This window comes from Schistocerca piceifrons, chromosome 1, assembly GCF_021461385.2.
Source record: "Schistocerca piceifrons isolate TAMUIC-IGC-003096 chromosome 1, iqSchPice1.1, whole genome shotgun sequence".
Taxonomy (NCBI): Eukaryota; Metazoa; Arthropoda; class Insecta; order Orthoptera; family Acrididae; genus Schistocerca; species Schistocerca piceifrons.
The window spans coordinates 370,800,556-370,814,124 of record NC_060138.1 but is presented as its reverse complement, the minus strand read 5'-3'; positions in this window follow the sequence as shown (position 1 = coordinate 370,814,124).

The window sequence follows — 13,569 nt, the reverse complement described above, 5'->3', positions numbered from 1 at the left end:
GGTAGGGCCATAAAGAACACCTGGCGCTATTCGAATCCGATTGACATTTATGGAACCACTTTCCGTAATTCTCCAATTTTTATTACCGTATAATGCGAGGCAAAAATATAAGAAAAATATTGTTTTGTGAGAGAAAAATGCAGACCCATTGAAATACAGACCATCATACTTACTTCTAGTACGAATTAGTTTTCGTCTTACGTCAGCCATAGTTAACAACTGCCGATCGCCAGTTATGGTGATTTTAACAATATTAAAAATCTTTATAAACGAAAATGTTACATCAAATAATTTAGTATCAGTACTAGTACACATGACACTGCGAAGAGAATTATGAATGTGAGTGGTAATATTATTATGCCTCGTAGATGCTGTAATAAACCTCAGTTACACTGCGTGACTGCCAACGAACAGAGGAATTGTTCGGTAGGGATAATCATAGGCAATGATGGTCGACAGTACATACGTAATAGATATGGAGCTTCAAATCCAAACATTTTAGGTTAGGCTTTACCGTGACTGTTATTGACATTAAATTAGACAACAATTTTACTGTTACCAGTCACAGTTTATTTATCTCCACGACGCGTTTCTGAGATTTAAACCTGCATCGTCAGCTGGGTTTACATTTGTTAGTATGACATCTGTGTGTGAGTTGTGTTACGACTCCTCCAAAAAATCGTAACACAACACACACACACACACACACACACACACACACACACACACACACACACACATGTTATACTAACAAATGTAAGTCCACCTGACGATGGAGGTTTAAACCTTTGAAACGCATCGTGGAGATAAATAAACAGTGACTGGTAACAGTAAACTTGTTGTTTCATTTAAAGATACGGAGCTGTTTATTTATAATGAAAAATGATAAATATTTCACCTCATGGTAAAGCAGTGTAACAGACCGTATAACATTCGTGTCTGACACAGGTCAAACTCACAACATAAAAGTCGATGTCGGACTCTCCGTAAGGAAATTTGCCATCCTCGGGCACTGATGCACATTTTATTCATGCTGGCTACCAATTTGTTGAGGAGTCTTTCGGGCGTATTGTCTGACACCTCTCTCAAGGCGGTTTTCAGTTCTTGCACCGTTCTGGGAGGGGATGTTCATAGCCAAGAGCGTCCCAGGCAAGCTCTATAAGGTTTAGGTCCAGGGAGTACACATTCCATCCCATACTTTCCTTATCTTCACTATCCAGTGTGTCCGACACCTCAGCGGTCCTTTGTTGGCGGGAATTTTCGTCCTCAGACGATTGCAGGATCTGCAGTGATCTGCCGCGGAATGAGATTTCCATTCCTTTTCGTCTCTTGCGGTGTGGTGGTCCGTGTATGACCATCAGCATGTTTTCGCATAGCATTTCGACATTCGGCGGCTCTTTTGCACACAGCCGTTAATGTGGCCAACGTAGTTACTTATTGACCGGCTTCGAGCAGTCCAAGTGCTCGTTCACGATGACAAGCTCTCAAATGATGTAGACATGTCGGCGAACCACAGAATGTCGCACTAGTCGGTTCAATAACAACCTTCATCAAACAACGTTCAGCATGAACAGTCGGATGCATACAGAGCGTTCGCGCACGGGCTTCGGTGCAGTTAACATGTAACGCCCTCTACGTTTGCTTTTACTGTCATTGGTGAGACGTCCCGAAGCAATTGGCGGTTGCTGTGCGGCAGTTGGCTGTTGTTCTTCAGCAAGTGTTAGTTGTCTCTTAGCAATTGTCAAGCAGTGTGAAACAATAAAAAAAGTTCTTAAATGTTATAAACAGCCAAAAGTCACGTAGCATATAACATTATACAACTTGAAATAAATACCTAATGTTAACAGTGAACAGTGAATAATCTCGACATATGGTGCTACTTTTTTGCGGAGGTACATCTCTTCAGCGACCTAATTATGTGTTTGAGTGTATTCAACTCTCACTTTATCATATCTCACCAGCTCAACACAGTATATCAGACATAACAAGACATGTAAGAATCCTTTGCTAGTACAGTTCTATTAATAATATTGTCTAAAGGAAATGTTCCTTTGTAATTGTAGTTTCTTATGCAGTTTTAATACATACTTTGTATGATATGGTGACCTTTTACTCAGCCGTAGTTTTGTGTCAATCCAATTTGGCACTTGAAATAACAGTCGCAACATTAAACACATTAACCGTACCTCAGTAAAGTGTTTGGAACCAAAGGCAGTTGTTTCTCGGACAACTTCCAGCTAGAGATGGTGGGACAGCAACCTGCAGCTCAGTTATCTTGCTACTGTTTTTATTAAGTTCCACACCCATTATGTCGAAGTCTTCTTCGAAGAATCTTACCAACGCCACAGAGAAAAGAAATTCATAATTCCATTCAAAAAAGGAAAGGAAGTAGCAGTCGATTTCATAATTCAGCTGCTAAAAATCTTAAAAATTACGACTATCGTCACAAAATTCACCGCATTGTCTACTATAATTTAATGGAAACTGCGCTACATATATTACTATTCCCCAATTATTCATTTCATCAATTTTGTATTAAAAACCAAAATAAAAAATGAATTTTGTTTGTAGAGTATTATAGAGAAATAATTTCTAGTCAATCGTGAGAACACCTTCGTAATAATATAACAGTTGTACAAAGCAATACGCATAATGTACGAATGTATAAGTACTGTATCCATATTAAGGACAAGGTATGCAAAATACAAATTGTCACTAACGTTTATTTAGCCCAGAAATTGATTATAAATGTATCTTTAGTTATATGTACAAGCAGCTGCGCGCAGATGCCTTGCCTGTCTACAATTGCATTTTCTAAACGTCTCAATGGAATCGCTTTTTCATAACTCTATAGGCGGCCATTGGTTTCGCCTGCAGACGTTTGCGTTTCACGCTTGAAAGGTGTCAAAAGCGCTCTCGGGTGTCAGAGAAATCGTAAAGTTGACCGCAGCAGTTTCTTAGTAGTAAACAAGAAATGTATTACAACTTCAAGCCAGATACGGTGTTTTATCACGCATCTCAGTGTTATGACGTCATGTCTCTTGAAGTATGTGTCGTACAATGATACACTCCTGGAAATGGAAAAAAGAACACATTGACACCGGTGTGTCAGACCCACCATACTTGCTCCGGACACTGCGAGAGGGCTGTACAACCAATGATCACACGCACGGCACAGCGGACACACCAGGAACCGCGGTGTTGGCCGTCGAATGGCGCTAGCTGCGCAGCATTTGTGCACCGCCGCCGTCAGTGTCAGCCAGTTTGCCGTGGCATACGGAGCTCCATCGCAGTCTTTAACACTGGTAGCATGCCGCGACAGCGTGGACGTGAACCGTATGTGCAGTTGACGGACTTTGAGCGAGGGCGTATAGTGGGCATGCGGGAGGCCGGGTGGACGTACCGCGGAATTGCTCAACACGTGGGGCGTGAGGTCTCCACAGTACATCGATGTTGTCGCCAGTGGTCGGCGGAAGGTGCACGTGCCCGTCGACCTGGGACTGGACCGCAGTGACGCACGGATGCACGCCAAGACCGTAGGATACTACGCAGTGCCGTAGGGGACCGCACCGCCACTTCCCAGCAAATTAGGGACACTGTTGCTCCTGGGGTATCGGCGAGGACCATTCGCAACCGTCTCCATGAAGCTGGGCTACGGTCCCGCACACCGTTAGGCCGTCTTCCGCTCACGCCCCAACACCGTGCAGCCCGCCTCCAGTGGTGTCGCGACAGGCGTGAATGGAGGGACGAATGGAGACGTGTCGTCTTCAGCGATGAGAGTCGCTTCTGCCTTGGTGCCAATGATGGTCGTATGCGTGTTTGGCGCCGTGCAGGTGAGCGCCACAATCAGGACTGCATACGACCGAGGCACACAGGGCCAACACCCGGCAACATGGTGTGGGGAGCGATCTCCTACACTGGCCGTACACCACTGGTGATCGTCGAGGGGACACTGAATAGTGCACGGTACATCCAAACCGTCATCGAACCCATCGTTCTACCATTCCTAGACCGGCAAGGGAACTTGCTGTTCCAACAGGACAATGCACGTCCGCATGTATCCCGTGTCACCCAACGTGCTCTAGAAGGTATAAGTCAACTACCCTGGCCAGCAAGATCTCCGGATCTGTCCCCCATTGAGCATGTTTGGGAATGGATGAAGCGTCGTCTCACGCGGTCTGCACGTCCAGCACGAACGCTGGTCCAACTGAGGCGCCAGGTGGAAATGGCATGGCAAGCCGTTCCACAGGACTACATCCAGCATCTCTACGATCGTTTCCATGGGAGAATAGCAGCCTGCATTGCTGCGAAAGGTGGATATACACTGTACTAGTGCCGACATTGTGCACGCTCTGTTGCCTGTGTCTATGTGCCTGTGGTTCTGTCAGTGTGATCATGTGATGTATCTGACCCCAGGAATGTGTCAATAAAGTTTCCCCTTCCTGGGACAATGAATTCACGGTGTTCTTATTTCAATTTCCAGGAGTGTATATCTGTGTAGTACAATCAGAGGCGTATGTCAATAGTGTTACTTCTTTACAGATTCGATTGTTTGTTAGTGGAATACTTAAAATAAGTTGATAGACCGATTTAAACTTTCTACTATATTGTTATATAGACAGTATGAGTCAAGTAAGACGTAACACCCCTTTAATTTCTTGAACCGTTTTACATACTGGAAATTTTATGGCGTCGAAGGGAACGTACTTTTCGTTTGGTTAATTTTTTCAGTCTGGTATAAACGGAGATATTGAAGTAAGTATATATTTTTTTAAATGGAACCGTGTACTCTTTATAACTGGATTCCATAGCTCGTGAGAAGACAATTACAGTGATGCAGCATTTGTTAAGGAGAGGTTTACTATCTTTTGGTCAAAAAAATCGATTTTTTCAAAATTGCGTTTTTGGATCCATAAAAGTGTTTAGAATTCACGCCCGAAACGGTTTTTCCGAATACAGAACGGAAATATTTGTTATTCGCGGTTGAACAAAAAAATGCACCTGCCTGAAATCGGCCTTTTTCACGCATCAGTTTTTTTTCTTTCGGAGGACGAGTTATTGTACCGGTGTTTGGGAGGAAACATACAAAATTCAAATGAAAGTTTAATCGCGCGTGTTTGGAAGTTAGCCCCCAAGGATTTGCATTCTGGTGCGAAGACTGTGGAGATTGCGACTTTCCTGGCAGTGAGCAGCTTCAACGAAGGGTATTCAGCAATTCTGAAGACCATGAAAACGATGGACGTCACCCTGAGACTCTATTCGACGCAGTTCGCCAAGTATTCGGACGACCAACGGATTCAAGCGGCCGAAAACCGCTTGTCACCGGCCATACGAGCAACTCTGGAGCAGCGCAGGATGGCCCAGATCGAGCAGACCACCCTCTATGGGGAAGAGGAAGGACTAGTTTATGGACCCGGAATAGCTGATAGAACGTAAGTTGCATAATATTGAATTTATATGTAGTCAAAACTTCAAACGCGTTTTTCTCGAAATGACTTTTTTTTATCGCGCAGTATGGTAACTTCAAATCTACTGAACCGATTGGCATGACCTTTGTTTCCGACGAAGCTAACTAAATTTTCTAGGAGTTGTACCACTTTTATTCCGATCCATCAACTACAAATATTTTTAATTGGCTGACGAAGCCGAAAAATCGATGAAAAATACTTAATTTTCTTCAAATGGCCGCCATTTTGTTTCCTATTGTCCAAATAACTTAAGTGAGGTACAACTTCTAAAAAATCTTATGTAATTCGCTAACGTCAACTCAGTTTTGATTTCAGACGAGCCGGAGGTCTACATCGAAATTTTGTTTCGTTCCGACGGCACTTTCGTCTTTGTTCTTCGACATTTGCTGTTGAAAAAATTCTAGTTTGTAGAGAAAATATCAATAAATATTTTGACCAAATATGACATTGATATCTATAACACACCTCGAGAAAAAATTCTCAAGGAACATGCTTTGCCGGCCGGTGTGGCCGAGCGGTTCTAGACGCTACAGTCTGAAACCGCGCGACCGCAACGGTGGCAGGTTCGAAGCTTGCCTCGAGCATGGATGTTTGTGATGTCCTTAGGTTAGTTAGGTTTAAGTAGTTCTAAGTTCTAGGGGACTGATGACCTTAGAAGTTAAGTCCCATATTGCTCAGAGCCTACTGAACCAACTGAACATGCTTTTTTCGGGCCAAAGATAGTAAACCTCCCCTCAATGTTGACGTTGAAACCTGTCGTAAAGGAATTCGAAAAATGTGGTAGATTTAGATAGCACGGTGGCGAGAATCGTCACACACTAACGTTTGCCGAAAACGGCGTTTCAATATGTGTACAAATTTACGAAATAAATGGGATGTGACGTCTTACGTGTATAGTGCGACAAAGACAGCACTACCTCATTTTGAGCTGTTGCCAAATTTATTCAAGATGGCGGCCATAGATGTGGCAATGTTGCAGCGACGTCATGACGGGAAGTTCAAATTTTGACTGGAAAGTAGGTCATTTGGGCTACCTCCACTAACTTACCCCACCCCATCTCTCCTCCACTCCCTCCCTTCCCCCTTCCCTTCTCTCCCATTCCACCCCTCCCCCAACAGGAAATTGACCTTGGTCTGTGCTTTATTTAAACAATTTGAGTTGTCGTAGGCAGCAGCTCCATCGAGTGTGTTCCCCATGAGGTCTGGGGTCCAGCTGACCTGGTTTATCAGAAGCTGCTGTTGGCCCTGCGCCTCACCGCCTCCTGTGACGTAGTCCAAGATGGTGGTCTGGGGAACAATGATGGGAAACAGACTCAGTCCGTGTCTAGCTGCTGGACTGGGAGGATAGACATAATTGTTTATTGTGTTCAGTGGATGAGATCTCTCTGCTGTAGAAGGAGGAGTTTAATGGGTATATTAGCTGTAATCTTGCTGCTGAGGACGGTGTTGATAGCCACCTGCACGACGTTCAATGATATTTGGTGAAGATGATTATCCTTCATCAAATAATGAAGGTGCAGCAGGATGGGGCTAAGTTACACCTTGCAACTCATTCTGATAAATGCATGTGCTGTAACTGTAGATAAATCGATAAACGTCCAGTCAGTCTTCCGAAATGCAAGAACCAAGACGTTCACCCACTCCTGTGCAAGCATCCATGTGTACAATTGAGGAAATGCTGGTGATAAGCAGGAACGAATTTAATGAGTGTACTACATGCAAACACTCGGCTGAGGACTGTATCCATAGCCTCCTATACAATGAATGGAAATAAAATGGATGAGCATTTGGTGAATACTTTTCGACAGATAATGACAGTGCTGTTGGATGGTGTGAAGATCCATTTCAGTACTCACACAGATAGATGTGTTTGCCATCTGAGTTATCGGCCGTTTTAGTGAACAACGTGCTGGCTGTCGAGTGCGTTTTACTTTTTATCCACCATAGCAATCTGTCAAAGACCATTTAATTTTTATTTCTGAACCTCCGTTTCCCTGTGGCGTATTTTGTAGACCTCTCTCCATGTCCCTGTTTTTAGCTGTCCTCTCTTTCATCGAGTGGGGTGTTGTGTAGTCATTTTTAACTCCTCTCTTTGTCTTTGTGTTCTAGAGTTTTGTGATGGGTGCATATGACCCTAGTTGTCTCTGCGCCCTAAAACAAAACAAAACAATGCAGATAGATGCTTGTGCTGGAACTGCCTATCTTTTTTGAAGTTGCCTAACACCCCACATCGGCTTCGCCCTATTCCACAATGATACCTTGAGGTTTGGAGACCAACTTGCCTAGTTCACAATACCAGCACAAGAGTGCGGTGTTGGCCCTCCCCCTCCCCCCCACTCCCATGACGTAATCCAAGATTAGAAAAAAGGTCGGGGATCTATAGGAGCCCTTAACCGGTCACATGATAGGCTTCGGCCAATAGAATGGCAGTATCTGGTGATATCATCAGAGGGGATATAGAGCAGGATCTGCAGTATCGGTGTCACTCAGCCAGCCAACAGCAGCAGCAGAAGAAGAAGAAAAGGAAGAGCTGTGCAGCATCAGCAGCAGTTGAACTCCAGCACAGCCCTGCAGAAAAGGAAGAAATGGAAAAGTAAGTATCCCATATCACATTTTTGTTTGTAGTTACCTTTATTATTATTATTATTATTTATTGTTGTTTTTGTATCTTGTTTTGTATGTAACACCTCCTCCTCCTCTTTGTTCAGCAGTAGCCTTCGATACGTCTAAGCCTGCAGGAGCGAGTGTTAACATGTCGACCTCTGCTGCATCCAGACCGGGAGCAACCTCAGCCGCATCTTATCGAGGCTTGATCCAGCCTCTGTATTTACGACAGCTACAACCTCCAGCATGTCCGAACCTATAGCGATCACGCTGGTTCATGTAGCGCACATAGCCCACTTGCTGTTGTTGTCTGTCCCATTCATCGAGTTGGGCAATGAGGATGTGTGATCTGTTTCTAACATCTCGAATGCTGCTGGCGGTCCTAAACAACAGCAAGATGGAGCTCAGTACTGGTCATCAAGACACAACCCATACCATCAGACCATCCCTGTTGTAGTGCAGGGACAGAGTACAGATGTTGTGGATAAGAGAGTATCAAGTGTGCACATGTTTTTCAGTTCAAATAAGATTTAACTCCAAGTGGAATTAAACAGTTAAATGAGGGTATAGAAGCACATCATGACTGGGCTTGCATGTGAGAATAGAAACTGAAAATGCATCGAAAGGTGTTAAAGTGCCTAATTCTGAGACCGACTGGACCGTATTATGTAGTGCAGAGTGCTACATCAATCAGTAGATGACCACAGAGTATTGTACAACTCGTACCACCTCAGACATTCGCCTTTCTGGCGTGGCACTATCTATTACAACTGTGTGATGACTGCACTATGTGTGAAATTGGGTGACAAGAGTGTTTATCTATGATATGCCACAGTTACGAAATTATACGACATGGATACTGCACTTGCATTGGAGAGGCTGAGTCGTTGGTTGCCAAGCATGGACTCCACATGCAATGATGTTGTAGACTTTCTACGTGTGCGTAGTGTACAAGTTGATGATTTGGTGCTGTATCTGTTTGTTCATGAATGCAGAACCAAAAGAGAAACATGTTAAATGTGCCTGTGAAAAATCAGAGTACTGTGAGGTACCTGTCGGCTTGAAGAAGATACGTGTGGAATTTTTTTCGTATCAAAAAGCTTTATTTGGGAAACACTGTACAGGTGCAAGGAAGAAGATAAAGAAAGAGTGTGATGAGTTTTTTGAAATACTGCAACTGATTACGATATTCAAATAAATAAAGTGTATATATAATCTCAGACTTTTATTTCATAACTCCCTCATTATAGTCCAAGTATTACACTTATTAATATCATTGTTTTCAATGTGGCACCCATAATCATGCAGCAGCAGACAATTTCCTCAAACATCCCCTCACCAGTCATTGTCAAAATAAATGATGAAGTTACTCATCATATGTAAAAGTATAGCTGAGTTATCTGTGTACCCAATGTAGCTCAGTTGGTTTTGTGACAGAACTATAGTGACTAAACACACCATTACCATCCTTACAAGTATATCTTTCTATATATGCCCACTACTTGTCAGCACCTAACTTAGTCGGTGAAAAAATGAAATGATCGTTTGGCATTGTTGGCCAGGAGGTCCCATTCGGGTTTGGCCGCCAAGTGCAAGTCTTATTTCAGTGGCGCCACATTGGGATGAAATGATGATGAGGGCAACACAACACTCAGCCCCGAGCGGAGAAAATCTCCAACCCGACCGGGAATCGAACCCGGGCCCAATGCGTGGGAGGCAAGAACGTTATCACCCAGCTAAGTGGGCGGTATTAAAGTGGGATGGGTGAAACATCCTTGTCACAAGAACTGTTGTTGTTGGCTGGTCCTGTGAAGATGCAGAAGAAGGTCTGAAGAAAAATAAAAAGAATGGCATATTTCTTCCTGATAATATACGGGCAAATATTGTAGGTCCATCCAATAGTGGCAAGACTTACGTCCTCCAGACGCTGCTAATACATTTAGATGTAGACCGATTTGAAAATGTTTGTGTATTTTCAAAAACACTATTTCAGCCCAAGTATCAGTTGTTACAGGAGATATTCTGCGGTGTAAAAGGCGTTACATACACGATATTCAGTGGTGATATCGCCTCCCCTGAAAAAGGAAAGGCAAACACTGTCTCATATTTGACGATGTTGATGTGAAAAATCAAGATCAATATTTCTGTTTCGGTCGTCATATAGGTGCTGATGTATTTTGTCAAAGCCAAACATATTTCGGAATCCCGAAAAAGTTGGGTAAGGATAAGGCAAACCTCATTATAGGCTTCGAACAAGACGATCTGAATTTAAAACACATTTACCAAGCACATGTGGGAACTGACATGTCTTTCAATGATTTTGTAAGGATATGTGTCATTTGCTGGAATCATTCACAGCATGGGTTTCTCGTTACTGATAAAACAAAAAAACTAAATGACAGTAGGTACAGGCGAAACTCCCAAGAGTTTCTGTATATATAGCCCGGTAAGAGAGGTGAGTACATCAGTATACGCTGCACCATGAACAAATTCGCAAATGTGTCTAAAAAAATGGCTCTGAGCACTATGGGACTTAACAGCTGAGGTCATCAGTCCCATAGAACTTAGAACTACTTAAACCTAACTAACCTAAGGACATCACATACATCCATGCCCGAGGCAGGATTCGAACCTGCGACCGTAGCGGTCGCGCGGTTCCAGAATGAAGCGCCTAGAACCGCTCGGCCACACCGGCCGGTAAACGTGTCTAGCTTTCAATCCAAGAGAAAGGGTGTACGTAGACAGAACATTCGGTTCTACATGGATGCGAAAATTGAGGCTATCGTGCATGAAGTTGGAGGCATGGACGTGGAGCTAGAGGCATTACCATACTGTTCTGAGAATAATCAATGCATTAAATGAGTTAGTTAATGAAGTCGGTTAGAAACTAACCGACTTAACTGGAAAAGTCGAGGTTATTGATTGGAAAAAAGATGTAGAGGCCCTTGTTGTTGAGGAGGGGGAACAGGAACATAATAAGAGGAAGAAGAGCGGATATATAACCCTCACACTGCAGAGACGTCTGATTAGTGTACACCAAGATGTCAACGAAGCGGAAAGTCATTCAGGCGCGAAACGTCGTTCCAGAAAAATTACGGTTGCTAAGGTTAGGGCTTATGGATCGACAGCAAACACTAAAAGAGACCTTTAAGCCGATTACTGAATCTCTCAGGCAGCTCTCAGCAAAAACAAACCCACGCGATAACGATGGTGTTGCCATTGACGAATTCATTATCCGTCACGCCCCTGGTCAGATAGATATAACATTCGGTGTTAGCAGGGAAGACATAGATACGGGGAACGCAGCCTATAAATGTAACTGATGACACGTTACAGATCGGTGATTGGCGGTTTGAGAGAAGACGTGGCTTAATGAATATTATTCTTCTAAGACCCCCGAAAAAAAAACCATAAATTATTCAAAAAATGTTCAAATGGTTCTGAGCACTATGGGACTTAACATCTGTGGTCATCAGTCCCCTAGAACTTAGAACTACTTAAACCTAACTAACCTAAGGGCATCATACACCTCCATGCCCGAGGCAGGATTCGAACCTGCGACCGTTGCACTCTCGCGGTTCCGGACTGAAGCACCTAGAACCACTCAGCCACCCCGGCCGGCCTTATGACAGTCAACTGAATTATTGTACAAATATTCATTCTCCTTCTATTTGTTCATCGGAACGTTGTCGCTGTAACGCTTATCAACCTTTTTTGAAAATTGTTCGAACTCAGTGAGCAGCCAAAGCGGAGGATTATCTTCGACATAAGATTTGTAACGTTTAAGACTTGAATCAGAGGACGATACAATTCGGTATGCTGCCGCATATGATACGTGTTTTGCCGGCCGGAGTGGCCGAGGGGTTCTAGGCACTATAGTCTGGAACCACGCGACCGCTACGGTCGCAGGTTCGAATCCTGCCTCGGGCGTGGATGTGTGTGATGTCCTTAGGTTAGTTAGGTTTAAGTGGTTCTAAGTTCTAGGGGACTGATGACCTCAGAAGTTAAGTCCCATAGTGCTCAGAACCATTTGAACCATTTTGATACGTGTTTTTCTGTGAAGGTCGTATATGAGGTCGTGGTGTCACCTTGACAGTGGGTCACGGGAATGAGGAGGCATTCAAAGTCGGCGTACGCTACAAACGGGCATCGTTCTTGCCGGTGAGCGTTTTTAAACTTTATGAATTTGTTTTCCTCAGTAGAGATAACAATATGCACTGGATCCTTGCAAGCGCAATCTACTCTACGTTCTGCCAATAACTTGTCTGAGGTAAAGTCACTGAGGCACTTTAAGCAAATATGCTGTTTACATCATGCCTAGTCAGTTGGGTAGATAGGAGTGAGGACATGTCTTCGATCAAAACATAATGATAATTATCACCTTCAGAGAAGAGCAGCATTTTTACATGCATCTCATGCTTACCAGCAAATTTTGAGAAATGGAGAAGGCTGACGACTTCTCGAATATGTTTGTCCTGCTCATCTGACTTACTTTTCTTCTCTGAGCCTTAAACATGAACCGGTATTCCAGTATTCTCGGGCTTCAAATTTAGGTATGTCATGGATCTTGATGGAGAACTCGATACCATCAAAGTTATATCACCCATGAATATCATCACCTACATAGTATGTACCAGGACGCTCAGGATGATCTGTATAGCCGTAATTTATCTCGCAAGCGAGGTGTGACCATGCAAAACGGTGAGAGACACATCACACGATCTCTGATGACTACTGAGGTTGTTGATATGGAGTACCTGGCAGCAAGTGGAAGCACAATGTACCTAATATGAAAAACGTATGTTTTTAGGGGTGCCCAGATACTTTTGAGCACATAGTGTATATGCGGAAGTTAATATAATTATATGTTGTGAGAAATAACATTTGATATGTGTTGTAAATCTGAATAACCAAGGTGTATTGAATTCATTAGTGGTAGTGTACCATCCATTGGAAGCAATGATTCTGAAGAGGCTTGGAGGGAGGATGAGGCGACACTACCCCGTCAAGCCAGTGGGAACAGCCTGTCCGTGGTGACAGTTCCCGACACTGCTGCTGTTGCCATAGGCCTGACATCTACATCTACATTTATACTCCGCAAGCGACCCAACGGTGTGTGGCGGAGGGCACTTTACGTGCCACTGTCATTACCTCACTTTTCTGTTCCAGTCGCGTATGGTTCGCGGTAAGAACGACTGCAGGAAAGCCTCCGTGCGCGCTCGAATCTCTCTAATTTTACATTCGTGATCTCCTCGGGAGGTATAAGTAGGGGAAGCAATATATTCGATACCTCATCCAGAAACGCACCCTCTCGAAACCTGGCGAGCAAGCTACACCGCGATGCAGAGCGCCTCTCTTGCAGAGTCTGCCACTCGAGTTTGTTAAACATCTCCGTAACGCTATCACGGTTACCAAATAACCCTGTGACGAAACGCGCCGCTCTTCTTTGGATCTTCCCTATCTCCTCCGTCAACCCGATCTGGTACGGATCCCACAC